A 15231-nucleotide genomic window follows, 5' to 3' on the forward strand; every position below is an offset into this window, starting at 1 on the left:
ATGAGCTCACAGATATTGAGTCAGCACACTCAGCCTCTGGTCAATAACACGGAGAATGTCGCTGACATAGATCGGCCAATGATCCCACAGAATAGACGAGCAGGCTCGATGGGCCGAATGGCCAACTGCACTCGTATTTCTTATGAACTCTGCGCCTAGGATAGGAAGCAGTGAGCATGGATCTGTCAATCAGCCTGAATCCGCACCTTCAGGAGAATTGGGAGGGTGGATATTAGATACAGCAGAGTGAGAATGGAGGGAGAGTGTGTGGGACGGAGATTTACAGCTTTGGGGAATGAGAGAGGAAAGAATGTTCTCTAGGAACTAGAATTGTCTGTTCTGAATTTCTATCCTTTACTGACAATTATGTCTTTTGTAAATTGTTTTTACAGGATATTTGAAGAGGAGGAATTACAGACAGAAATCCCACCTCTCGAACTAACAGAGTCTCTCAATTCCTTGGAACTGAATATCACCGGACATTGAATCTAGAAGGAGAAATGTTTGTCTTTTCTGTCGGCTTCAAAAGATTTTAAACATCATTGTGACTGGAAAAGCACCGAGACACACACACCCGAGTGAGAGTGTTCTGGAGCACTGACTGTGGAACGAGCTTTAACCAGTTACACAGCCTGAAAAAACATCGCACCATTCACAGCAGGGAGAGATCGTACACGTGTTCTGTGTGTGGACGAGGTTTCAACTGATCCACAAACCTGGAGAGACACGAGGACACCCGGACCCTGGAGAAACGGTGGAAATGTGGGAACTGTGGGAAGGGGTTCAGGTTTCCATCTGCACTGGAAGCTCATTGGCGCATTCACACTGGGAACAGGCCGTTCACTTGCTCTCAGTGTGAGAAGGGATTCACTCAATCATCTGCCCTGCAGAAACACCAGCGAATTCACACTGGGGAGAGGCCGTTCACCTGCTCTCAGTGTGAGAAGGGATTCATTACTTCATCGAGCCTGCTGTCACATCAGCAAGTTCACACTGGGGAGAAGCCGTTTACCTGCTCTCAGTGTGAGAAGAGATTCACTCGGTCATCCCACCTGCAGACACACCAGCGAGTTCACACTGGGGAGAGGCCATTCACCTGCTCTCAGTGTGAGAAGAGATTCACTCAATCATCCGACTTGCAGAAACACCAGCGAGTTCACACTGGGGAGAGGCCGTTCACCTGCTCTCAGTGTGAGAAGAGATTCACTCAATCATCGAACCTGCAGAAACACCAGCGAACTCACACTGGGGAGAGGCCGTTCACCTGCTCTCAGTGTGAGAAGGGATTTGCTCAGTTATCCAGCCTGCGGACGCATCAGCGAGTTCACACTGAGGAGAAGGCGTTCACCTGCTCTCAGTGTGGGAAGAGATTCACTCGGGCATCCCACCTGCAGACACACCAGCGAGTTCACACTGGGGAAAGGCCGTTCACCTGCTCTCAGTGTGAGAAGAGATTCACTCAGTTATCCAACCTGCGGACGCATCAGCGAGTTCACACAGGGGAGACGCCGTTCACCTGCTTTTAGTGAGAGAAGGGATTCAGATATCCAGACACCCAGCAGGAACATTGGCGAGTTCACACCTGGAAGAGGCCATTCACCTGCTCTGAGCAGGGGAGACATTCAATTATCCGGAGAGACTAGCGAGTTAATTCTGGGGAGAGACCATTCATCTGCTCTCAATGTGGGAAGGGGTTTTGTGATTCATCGTACCTGTTGTGACTCCAACAAGTTCACAATAAATTACAGATGTTGGCTCCGTTGTTATTGTTTCTGCTCTCACTGACATCCAGGACTGCATTTTGTTCATTCTGACATCTGGTGAATGGTGATGATTGGAGGGTTTCTTTCTGCTGGACTGGCCGGTCTAACACCTCTGCCTCCGGTGGGCTGACCATTTTTGAGCCTCGTTGCGATTATCTGGTTCCAAGTTTGACGAGGAGCACAGAATGAAAAGGTGTTTGCACGTTGGAAGATATTTAGTTGGAAAGCAGCCATGTTGCCATGAAGATGGGCTATGGTGGTTACAGGGTTCTTTTGCCTAATTTATCTGGGTGTTTCCCGCAGAACGAAACTGTCATGGTCTGGTAGATTGGGAACTTACAACAACAAAAAACACGGAAAGTGGCAATGCAATTGGATAGGTTAGCTAAGAAGGCATACAACATGCTTGTTCAGCATGGTGGCATAGTGGTTAGCACAATTGTTTCACAGCTCCAGGGTCCCAGGTTCGATTCCCAGCTTGGGTCGCTGTCTGTGCAGAGTCTGTACATTCTCCCCGTGTGTGCGTGGGTTTCCCCCGGGTGCTCCGGTTTCCTCCCGCAGTTGAAAGATGTGCAGATTAGGTGGATTGGCCATGCTAAATTGCCCTTAGTGACCAAAATTGCCCTTAGTGTTGGGTGGGGCTACTGGGTTATGGGGATAGGGTTGAGGTGTGGGCTTAAGTAGGTGCAAGAGCCGGTGCAGAATCGATGGGCCAAATGGCCGCCTTCTGCACTGTAAATTCTATGATTCTATGCTTGTCTTCATTGGTCGGGGCATTGAGTATAAAAATTGGCAAGTCATGCTGCAGCTGTACAGAACTTTAGTTAGGCCACACGTGGAATATTGCCGTCAATTCTGGTCACCACATTACCAAAAGGATGTGGAGGCTTTGGACAGAGTACAGAGGAGGTTTACCAGGATGTTGCCTGGCCTGGAGGGGATTAGCTGTCAGGAGAGGTTGGATAAATTCGGATTCGAAACTCGAGCGACGGAGGTTGAGGGACGACCTGATAAAAGTTTACAAAATTCTGAGTGGCACAGACAGAGTTGATGGTCAGAAGCTTTTCCCAGGTTGGAAAAGTCAATTACCGGGTGACAGAGGTTTAAGGTGCGAGGGGCAAAGATTTTTAAAAACATTTTATTGAGGCATTTATGCTTTTCTTACAATAAGCGATACAAATGTAAACATAGTTCAGTGCGTAAACATCCCTCCATCTCCCACAGCTCACGCCTACTCTAGACACAAAATAGCCTAACACCCCCCTATCCCATCACCCCCCACCCCTTTATTGCCTCTGCTGGCAGTTTAGTTTTCTCTAAAGAAGTCGATAAACGGCTGCCACCTCCGAACGAACCCTAACGTTGATCCTCTCAGGGTGAACTTAATTTTCTCAAGTCTACGAAACCCAGCCATGTCTCTGACCCAAACCCCTGATTTTGGGGGCTTCGAGTCCCTCCATGCTAACAATATCCGTCTCCGGGCTACCAAGGAGACAAAGACCAAGACGTCAGCCTCTCTCGCCCCCTGAACTCCCGGATCTTCCAAAACTCCAAAAATCGCCACCTCTGGACTCGGCGCCACCCTTGTTTTTAGCACAATGGACATGACATCCGCAAATCCCTGCCAGTGTCCCCTAAGCTTCAGGCATGCCCAAAACATGTGGACATGGTTTGCAGGCCCTCTCGCGCACTTCACCCACCTGTCCTCTATCCCAAAAACCTTGCTCATCCGGGACACCGTCATGTGTGTCCGATGAACCACCTTGAATTGTATCAGGCTGAGCCTGGCACATGATGAGGACGTGTTGACTCTGTTCAGAGCATCCTCCCACAGACCCGCCTCTACCTCTCCTCCCAACTCATCTTCCCATTTACGCTTTAGCTCACCTAACTGGGTTTCCTCCCACTCCATAAGTTCTTTGTAAATTTCTGAAACCTCCTTCTCCCCCACCCCCGTTCCAGAAACCACCTTGTCCTGTATCCCCTGTGGCGGTAGAAGGGGAAAGGTCGAAACCTGCCTTCGCGCAAAATCCCTTATCTGCAGATATCGAAACCCATTCCCTCGCGGCAATTCAAACTCCTTCTCCAAATCCTCTAAATGTGGAAAGCTTCCATCAATAAATAGATCCCCTAGCCTCTCAATCCCTGCTCTCTGCCGCCTCTGAAGCCCCCCATCCAGCCTCCCCGGGACAAACCAGTGGTTGCCACAAATTGGAGCCCACACCGATGCTCCCCCCACTCCCGTATGTTTCCGCCACTGCCCCCAAACTCTCAGAGCCGCCACTACCACTGGGTTTGTGAAGTATCGGGCTGGGGAGAACGGCAGAGGGGCCGTTACCAATGCCCCAAACTTGTGCCCTTACATGATTCTGCCCCTACCCACTCCCACACTGACCCTTCCCCCGCTACCCACCTCCTGATCATGGCTATATTTGCCGCCCAGTAGTAGTTACTAAAGTTCGGCAGTGCCCCCCCCCCGGCTCCATTCTAACAGCACCTTCTTTACTCGCGGGGTTTTACCCGCCCACACACAACCAGAAATCACCCTGTTCACCCGCTTAAAAAAGGCCTTTGGTATAAAAATAGGGAGGCACTGGAAAACAAACAGAAATCTCGGGAGGACCGTCATTTTTACGGTCTGTACCCTCCCCGCCAGTGACAACGGGAGCATGTCCCACCTCCGAAAGTCCTCCTCCTTTGTTCATCTAACCGGGTCAAATTTAATTTATGTAACTGCTCCCATCCCCGTGCCACCTGAATTCCCAAGTAACGGAAACTCCCACCATTTTAAACGGCAGCTTCCCAAGTCTCCTCTCCTGCCCGCTCGCCTGGATCACAAAAACCTCGCTCTTACCCATCTTCAATTTGTACCCCGAGAACCGGCCAAATTCCCCTAAGATCCGCAAAATCTCCCCCAACACCCCTAACTGGTCAGAAATGTATAGGAGGAGGTCGCCTGCATATAATGACCCTGTGTTCCACTGCATGGCCTCCATTCCCTCCATTGCTTCTACAATCCCGATCGGGGCTCCCAACCCCTCAACTAACCCTTCCTCCACCTTCGGAAACTCCAACCCTTCCAAAAACTGCCTCATCCCCTCCACCCCAGCTGGGGGTTCCGACTCATACAGCCGACTATAAAACTCCTTAAACACCCCATTCACCCCCGCTGGGTCCAAGATCGTGTTCCCCCGTCTGTCCTTCACTCTTCCTATCTCCCTGGCCACCTCCCTCTTCTTTAGCTGGTGTGCTAGCATCCTACTGGCCTTCTCCCCATACTCATAAACCGCCCCCCTCGCCTTCCTCAGCTGCCCTACCGCCTTCCCTGTGGATAACAGACCAAACTCCATCTGCAGCTTCTGCCGCTCCTTCAGGAACCCTGCCTCCGGGGCTTCAGAATACCTTCTGTCCACCTGGCGTACTTCCCTAACCAGCCTATCTATCTCCACCCACTACACCTTCTTCCCATGAGCCCGTATCAAAATTAGCTTCTCCCTAACCACTGCCTTCAGCGCTTCCCAAACAGCTGCTGCCGAAACCTCCCGTGTCATTTATCTCCAAATAATTCTGGATGGCCTCCCTCACCCACCCGCACACCCCCTCATCCGCCAACAATCCTACATCCAATCTCCAGCGCGGTCGCTGACCCTACTTCTTGCTCACCCGTAGATCCACCCAGTGTGGGGCATGATCCGACACAACAATCGGCAAATACTCGGTATCCACCACTCCCGCCAGCAAAGCCTTGTTCAAAATGAAAAAAATCATCCTGGAGTACACTTTGTGCACGTGGGGAAAAAAGAGAATTCCTTCGTTCTTGGCCGTCCAACACCCACCTCATAAACTTTGCGCCGTCCCAATTTGGTGCGTGAATATTCACTAATACCACCGGCATCCCCTCCAGCTTCCCACTCACCATGATATACCTACCCCCTGATCCGCCACTATATTCCCGACCTCAAATGACACCCGCTTATTAATCAAGATCGCAACCCCCTGAGGGGCAGCATGTGGTGCAGTGGTTAGCACTGGGATTGTGGCACTGAGGACCCGGGTTTGAATCCCGGCCCTGGGTCGCTATCCATGTGGGGTTTGCACTTTCTCCCCATGTCTGCGTGGGTTTCACCCCCACAACCCAAAGATGTGCAGGTTTGGTGGATTGGCCACGCTAAACTGCCCCTTAATTGGAGAAAAATGAAATTGGTTACTCTAAATTTATATTTAAAAAAAGATCGCAACCCCCCTAGTTTTCGAGTCTAGCCCCGAATGAAATATCTGCCCGACCCACCCGTTCCTCAGCCTAGTCTGATCCACTACCCTCAGGTGTGTCTCTTGTAACATTGCCATGTCCGCCTTCAACCTCTTCAAATGCGCGAACACACGAGCCCTCTTGACCGGCCCATTCAGCCCTCTCGCATTCCATGTGATCAGCCTGGTCGGGGAGCACCCACCCCCCACCGCCGATCAACCATCACCCTTCTTAGGCCAGCCCACCAACACTCTACTTTCTCAGAAGACTAAGGAAATTTGGCACGTCAGCTACGACTCTCACCAACCTCTACAGATGCACCATAGAATGCATTCTTTCTGGTTGTATCACAGCTTGGTATGGAGCCTGCTCTGCCCAAGACCGCAGGAAACGACACGAGGTCGTGAATGTAGCCCAGTCCATCACACAAACCAGCTTCCCATCCATTGACTCTACAATTTCCGCTGCCTCGGAAAGGCAGCCAGCATAATTAAGGACCCCACGCACCCCGGACATACTCCCTTCCACCTTCTTCCGTCAGGAAAAAGATTCCAAAATTTGAGGTCACGGATCAACCGACTCAAGTGCACTGTGCGCCCTGTCCACCTCCAAGGGTCGAGTAAGCCTTCCCCCAGCAGATCCTCGAACATACGCGCTACATATGCCCCTGCGTCCGAACCCTCAATGCCCTCCGAGAGGCCAACGATCCTCAGGTTCTGCCTGTGTGACCTGTCTCCAGATCCTCCACCTTCTCTTGCAGCCTATTCTGATGGTCCCTCATCAGCTCCACTGCCATCGCGGTTAGCTGGTCCTCTTGCTCAGCCACCGCCTCTTCCACCTTCTGGATCGCCTGTCCCTGGGCTTCCAATCTTTGCCCCACCCGGTCAATCCCCGTCTTAATCGGGTCCAGGTACTCTTGTCTTTGCTTGGCGAAGCTCTGCTGAAGGAATTTCACCAGCTGCTCCATTGACCACTGGGCCGGCAATCCCAGTCCCTGAGCCTCCGCCATGTTTTCCTGTGCAGTCTTCACTCCCTTCTTTGCCCAATAGTCTCCCCTTTCCAGACCACTTCTGATCCACGTCTCCATAAACTGGCAGGGGATTCTTCTCCTCTACCTCACCAGTCTCCAATTTTACCGATCAAATCCCCAATAAGTCGGGAAAAGGTCCCAAAGGTCCACCACGAGCGGGAGCTACCAAATAAGTGACCTCTCACTCCATGGCTGCCACCTGAAGTCATCTTTGCCTTTCTGAAGCAACAAGAAGATGGACGCCTGCCCCATCGTTTGCGGCAAGGCACCACTGTCTATTGCGTCCTTGAACATTAACCATCAAAGGCGCCAGCTTATCCTTAAATCTTTTATAAAATTCAACTGGGAACCCATCTGGCCCCGCAGCCTTCCCTGCCTGTATCCTCCCAATCGCCATCTTCACCTTCTCCACCCTTATCAGCTCCTCCAACCCTGCCCTCTCCACCCCCCTCAACCTCAGGCACTCTAACCCACCCCAAAACTCCATCATCTCCCACTCCTTATACAAGTCCCGATCTGTTATTAATCTGTTCCAGAGCCACCACCAGCTCCTCCATCCTGTCCCAAACTATCTCCCTTGCTGCGGCCTCCCTACGTAGCTGACCTACACTCTGCCTTCCCCCGAGACTCAGACAGCCCCACTACCCTTCTCAGCTGATGCACCTCTTTCCCTGTGGACAATAGGTCAAACCTCGCCTGCAACTCCTTACTCTTTGCCAGGAGCCCCGGGTCCAGGCCCCCCACGTACCTCCCATCCACCTCCAAAATCTCTTCCATCAGTTGTTGGCGTTTCTCCCTCTCCTTCCTATCCACCTTGGCCTGAAACAGGATCACCTCCCCCCTTATGACCGCGTTCGGAGCCTCCCAAACCACCAATGAAATGCTGAGCAGAACCTGAGTTGACACATTTAACCACAATGTCTGAAGAATGGATCTGTGGTTAGAAGAAAGATGTCATTCGACAGTTCGAAGTAGAGTAAATTTGACCTGTGTGGTACACGGGTCAGAAGGAGAATAAGAACCAAGCATCGAAGATTCCGTTTCAGCGACGACCGAGGATCAGCCGGGACAAATGGGTGATGGCTCAGAGAATAGAACAGACCGCCAAGAGGAATGTGGCCAATTCAGTTCAAAGGGGTAATATCTACTTATGTTTGAAGCTCTGACATCACCTCGGTCAGAGTTTCCCCGGTGAGGGGAGCGGCCCCACCCGATGACCCAGCCCCCGCCACCTTCCTTCCTGCAGGACTCACAGCAGCACTCGCTGGCGGACCTTCGCTCGCCCCCTTCTTTCCAGCACCTTTCCTCTGGGACTTCGACATTCGTCAGCCTCCTTATGACGTCCCTCAACAACTCATCTAAAAACTGACCCAAAACTGGGCATAAACATCCAAAAGTCAGAGACTCTGGCAGGAGCCATCTAACATGTGACATCCAACGACATGTTGTCACCGGAAGTCCCCGGAATACCAGCATCAACATATTAACAACAGGCCATTCATCTGCTCTGTCTGTGGACAGAGCTTCTCTCAGTCAGGCAGCCTGCTGGCACTGGGGACAGGACATTGAAAAATGCTCCAGGAGTGGGATGGAATTCAGCCAATCCTCCAGCCTGTTGACACACCAGCGAGTTCAAACTGGGGAGCTGCTGTTTCCATGTTCTCTGTGCGGATAGAGAGTCACTCACTCACCCCACTTCCTGACACACCAGCGACTTCATATTTGACTGCAGGGGTTGGGCTCTGCTGAGGGGAATATTCACTCCATCTGAGCCCCTCAGAATTACACACAACTCAATTCAATCTCCCCTCAGCCTCCTCTGTTCCAACGAGAACAACCCCAGCCTCTCCAATCTTTCCTCATAGTTAAAATTCTCCCTCCTGGGTAACATCATCATAAATCCCCTCTGCAGCCTCTCTCGTGTGATCACATCCTTCCTGTAATGTGGTGATCAGAAATGTCCACAGTGCTCCGGCTGTGGTCTAACTGGTGTTTGATCCAGTTCCAGCACAATCTCCCTGTTCTTATATTCTTGGCCCTCGGCTACCAAAGGAAACTATCCCACCTGCCTTCCTTTTTTTAAATATAAATGTAGAGTAACCAATCATTTTTCTCCAATTAAGGGGCAATTTATTGTGGCCAATCCATCTACCCTGCGCATCTTTGGGTTGTGGGGGCAAAACCCACGCAAACAAGGGTGAATTTCATTTCATTTTCATTTCATTTTTCATTTGCATTTCATTTCATGTGCAAACACCACACGGACAGTGACCCAGAGCTGGGATCAAACCTGGAACATCGGCGCCGTGAGGCAGCAATGCTAATCACTGTGCCATCCTGCTGCCCCTACCTGCCTTCCTAAGCATTGAAGAGAGAGAGAGGCAGCAGAGGGAGAGAGAGGCATTGAAGATAAGAGCACCAGAGACTTCGAGAGGAGAGAGAGAACAGAGAGACAGAGGGCGAGAGAGGCACCAGAGAGAGGAGCGCCAGAGAGTGGGAGAGACCCTAGTCAGTAACAAAAATAAGTAATGAAATTGAGTTCAGACACAGATATGCATGAACTGACACCACTTTATTCACAGATTAACAGAGCAAACATTGTACTTGAATCAATGTTATTCACTTTTGGAATTGAATGAATTAAGGGTCAGATTAATTATATCACCCCCAGTATCAGATAGGTCTGTTTGATACAGAACAGGGTTAAACCCAGTGTCCAATATTACAGGTCTCTGTGGCTGTTGGATGCCTGGTTTCACAGTACAGCTGACAAACCCACAGCTTCAGTTAACTTGTCTCCCCAGGGTCTGTTTCTAAACCCTCATCACAACATATTACTTGGTTAGCTATTGTTTATATCATCATGGTCAGACAGCTCACACAAAGCTCAATCAGAAACTATGGTTCTTTCTACTGATTCCAGCTCCTACAAGGGGTCACAGCATCTCCAGCCCTCAGCTCTGTTACTGGGCTGTCACTGACATGAGCAACAGAGAGACAGCAAGTTTCCTGAGGCTTAAATGGGAAGTTGAAACTTGTAACTCAAGATCAACTGTGTAAGATCTCTGAAAAGATCAGTAACTTCAAAAGGTAAATTCTAAACGAGTTAATTCTGGGGAGAGACCATTCATCTGCTCTCAATGTGGGAAGGGGTTTTGTGATTCATCGTACCTGTTGTGACTCCAACAAGTTCACAATAAATTACAGATGTTGGCTCCGTTGTTATTGTTTCTGCTCTCACTGACATCCAGGACTGCATTTTGTTCATTCTGACATCTGGTGAATGGTGATGATTGGAGGGTTTCTTTCTGCTGGACTGGCCGGTCTAACACCTCTGCCTCCGGTGGGCTGACCATTTTTGAGCCTCGTTGCGATTATCTGGTTCCAAGTTTGACGAGGAGCACAGAATGAAAAGGTGTTTGCACGTTGGAAGATATTTAGTTGGAAAGCAGCCATGTTGCCATGAAGATGGGCTATGGTGGTTACAGGGTTCTTTTGCCTAATTTATCTGGGTGTTTCCCGCAGAACGAAACTGTCATGGTCTGGTAGATTGGGAACTTACAACAACAAAAAACACGGAAAGTGGCAATGCAATTGGATAGGTTAGCTAAGAAGGCATACAACATGCTTGTTCAGCATGGTGGCATAGTGGTTAGCACAATTGTTTCACAGCTCCAGGGTCCCAGGTTCGATTCCCAGCTTGGGTCGCTGTCTGTGCAGAGTCTGTACATTCTCCCCGTGTGTGCGTGGGTTTCCCCCGGGTGCTCCGGTTTCCTCCCGCAGTTGAAAGATGTGCAGATTAGGTGGATTGGCCATGCTAAATTGCCCTTAGTGACCAAAATTGCCCTTAGTGTTGGGTGGGGCTACTGGGTTATGGGGATAGGGTTGAGGTGTGGGCTTAAGTAGGTGCAAGAGCCGGTGCAGAATCGATGGGCCAAATGGCCGCCTTCTGCACTGTAAATTCTATGATTCTATGCTTGTCTTCATTGGTCGGGGCATTGAGTATAAAAATTGGCAAGTCATGCTGCAGCTGTACAGAACTTTAGTTAGGCCACACGTGGAATATTGCCGTCAATTCTGGTCACCACATTACCAAAAGGATGTGGAGGCTTTGGACAGAGTACAGAGGAGGTTTACCAGGATGTTGCCTGGCCTGGAGGGGATTAGCTGTCAGGAGAGGTTGGATAAATTCGGATTCGAAACTCGAGCGACGGAGGTTGAGGGACGACCTGATAAAAGTTTACAAAATTCTGAGTGGCACAGACAGAGTTGATGGTCAGAAGCTTTTCCCAGGTTGGAAAAGTCAATTACCGGGTGACAGAGGTTTAAGGTGCGAGGGGCAAAGATTTTTAAAAACATTTTATTGAGGCATTTATGCTTTTCTTACAATAAGCGATACAAATGTAAACATAGTTCAGTGCGTAAACATCCCTCCATCTCCCACAGCTCACGCCTACTCTAGACACAAAATAGCCTAACACCCCCCTATCCCATCACCCCCCACCCCTTTATTGCCTCTGCTGGCAGTTTAGTTTTCTCTAAAGAAGTCGATAAACGGCTGCCACCTCCGAACGAACCCTAACGTTGATCCTCTCAGGGTGAACTTAATTTTCTCAAGTCTACGAAACCCAGCCATGTCTCTGACCCAAACCCCTGATTTTGGGGGCTTCGAGTCCCTCCATGCTAACAATATCCGTCTCCGGGCTACCAAGGAGACAAAGACCAAGACGTCAGCCTCTCTCGCCCCCTGAACTCCCGGATCTTCCAAAACTCCAAAAATCGCCACCTCTGGACTCGGCGCCACCCTTGTTTTTAGCACAATGGACATGACATCCGCAAATCCCTGCCAGTGTCCCCTAAGCTTCAGGCATGCCCAAAACATGTGGACATGGTTTGCAGGCCCTCTCGCGCACTTCACCCACCTGTCCTCTATCCCAAAAACCTTGCTCATCCGGGACACCGTCATGTGTGTCCGATGAACCACCTTGAATTGTATCAGGCTGAGCCTGGCACATGATGAGGACGTGTTGACTCTGTTCAGAGCATCCTCCCACAGACCCGCCTCTACCTCTCCTCCCAACTCATCTTCCCATTTACGCTTTAGCTCACCTAACTGGGTTTCCTCCCACTCCATAAGTTCTTTGTAAATTTCTGAAACCTCCTTCTCCCCCACCCCCGTTCCAGAAACCACCTTGTCCTGTATCCCCTGTGGCGGTAGAAGGGGAAAGGTCGAAACCTGCCTTCGCGCAAAATCCCTTATCTGCAGATATCGAAACCCATTCCCTCCCGGCAATTCAAACTCCTCCTCCAAATCCTCGAAACGTGGAAAGCTTCCATCAATAAATAGATCCCCTAGCCTCTCAATCCCTGCTCTCTGCCGCCTCTGAAGCCCCCCATCCAGCCTCCCCGGGACAAACCAGTGGTTGCCACAAATTGGAGCCCACACCGATGCTCCCCCCACTCCCGTATGTTTCCGCCACTGCCCCCAAACTCTCAGAGCCGCCACTACCACTGGGTTTGTGAAGTACCGGGCTGGGGAGAACGGCAGAGGGGCCGTTACCAATGCCCCAAACTTGTGCCCTTACGTGATTCTGCCCCTACCCACTCCCACACTGACCCTTCCCCCGCTACCCACCTCCTGATCATGGCTATATTTGCCGCCCAGTAGTAGTTACTAAAGTTCAGCAGTGCCCCCCCCCCCCGCCCCCGGCTCCGTTCTAACAGCACCTTCTTTACTCGCGGGGTTTTACCCGCCCACACAAAACCAGAAATCACCCTGTTCACCCGCTTAAAAAAGGCCTTTGGTATAACAATAGGGAGGCACTGGAAAACAAACAGAAATCTCGGGAGGACCGTCATTTTTACGGTCTGTACCCTCCCCGCCAGTGACAACGGGAGCATGTCCCACCTCCGAAAGTCCTCCTTCTTTGTTCATCTAACCGGGTCAAATTTAATTTATGTAACTGCTCCCATCCCCGTGCCACCTGAATTCCCAAGTAACGGAAACTCCCACCATTTTAAACGGCAGCTTCCCAAGTCTCCTCTCCTGCCCGCTCGCCTGGATCACAAAAACCTCGCTCTTACCCATCTTCAATTTGTACCCCGAGAACCGGCCAAATTCCCCTAAGATCCGCAAAATCTCCCCAACACCCCTAACGGGTCAGAAATGTATAGGAGGAGGTCGCCTGCATATAATGACCCTGTGTTCCACTGCATGGCCTCCATTCCCTCTATTACTTCTACAATCCCGATCGGGGCTCCCAACCCCTCAACTAACCCTTCCTCCACGTTCGGAAACTCCAACCCTTCCAAAAACTGCCTCATCCCCTCCACCCCAGCTGGGGGTTCCGACTCATACAGCCGACTATAAAACTCCTTAAACACCCCATTCACCCCCGCTGGGTCCAAGATCGTGTTCCCCCCTCTGTCCTTCACTCTTCCTATCTCCCTGGCCACCTCCCTCTTCTTTAGCTGGTGTGCTAGCATCCTACTGGTCTTCTCCCTATACTCAGAAACCGCCCCCCTCGCCTTCCTCAGCTGCCCTACCGCCTTCCCTGTGGATAACAGACCAAACTCCATCTGCAGCTTCTGCCGCTCCTTCAGGAACCCTGCCTCCGGGGCTTCAGAATACCTTCTGTCCACCTGGAGTACTTCCCTAACCAGCCTATCTATCTCCACCCACTACACCTTCTTCCCATGAGCCCGTATCAAAATTAGCTTCTCCCTAACCACTGCCTTCAGCGCTTCCCAAACAGCTGCTGCCGAAACCTCCCGTGTCATTTATCTCCAAATAATTCTGGATGGCCTCCCTCACCCACCCGCACACCCCCTCATCCGCCAACAATCCTACATCCTACATGATGCAGGTAGGGCAGTAGATGTTGTCTATATGGACTTCAGTAAGGCCTTTGACAAGGTCCCTCATGGTAGACTAGTACAAAAGGTGAAGTCACACGGGATCAGGGGTGAACTGGCAAGGTGGATACAGAACTGGCTAGGCCATAGAAGGCAGAGGGTAGCAATGGAGGGATGCTTTTCTAATTGGAGGGCTGTGACCAGTGGTGTTCCACAGGGATCAGTGTTGGGACCTTTGCTGTTTGTAGTATATATAAATGATTTGGAGGAAAATGTAACTGGTCTGATTAGTAAGTTTGCAGACGACACAAAGGTTGGTGGAATTGCGGATAGCGATGAGGACTGTCTGAGGATACAGCAGGATTTAGATTGTCTGGAGACTTGGGCGGAGAGATGGCAGATGGAGTTTAATCCGGACAAATGTGAGGTAATGCATTTTGGAAGGGCTAATGCAGGTAGGGAATATACAGTGAATGGTAGAACCCTCAAGAGTATTGAAAGTCAGAGAGATCTAGGAGTACAGGTCCACAGGTCATTGAAAGGGGCAACACAGGTGGAGAAGGTAGTCAAGAAGGCATACGGCATGCTTGCCTTCATTGGCCGGGGCATTGAGTATAAGAATTGGCAAGTCATGTTGCAGCTGTATAGAACCTTAGTTAGGCCACACTTGGAGTATAGTGTTCAATTCTGGTCGCCACACTACCAGAAGGATGTGGAGGCTTTAGAGAGGGTGCAGAAGAGATTTACCAGAATGTTGCCTGGTATGGAGGGCATAAGCTATGAGGAGCGATTGAATAAACTCGGTTTGTTCTCACTGGAACGAAGGAGGTTGAGGGGCGACCTGATAGAGGTATACAAAATTATGAGGGGCATAGACAGAGTGGATAGTCCGAGGCTTTTCCCCAGGGTAGAGGGGTCAATTACTAGGGGGCATAGGTTTAAGGTGAGAGGGGCAAGGTTTAGAGTAGATGTACGAGGCAAGTTTTTTACGCAGAGGGTAGTGGGTGCCTGGAACTCACTACCGGAGGAGGTAGTGGAAGCAGGGACGATAGGGACATTTAAGGGGCATCTTGACAAATATATGAATAGGATGGGAATAGAAGGATACGGACCCAGGAAGTGTAGAAGATTGTAGTTTAGTCGGGCAGTATGGTCGGCACGGGCTTGGAGGGCCGAAGGGCCTGTTCCTGTGCTGTACAGTTCTTTGTTCTTTGTTCTTGTTCTATCCAATCTCCAGTGCGGTCGCTGACTCTACTCCTTGCTCACCCGTAGATCCACCCAGTGTGGGGCATGATCCGACACAACAATCGCCAAATACTCGGTATCCACCGCCC

The sequence above is a fragment of the Scyliorhinus torazame genome, chromosome 5 (genome assembly GCF_047496885.1).
Source record: "Scyliorhinus torazame isolate Kashiwa2021f chromosome 5, sScyTor2.1, whole genome shotgun sequence".
Lineage (NCBI taxonomy): Eukaryota > Metazoa > Chordata > Chondrichthyes > Carcharhiniformes > Scyliorhinidae > Scyliorhinus > Scyliorhinus torazame.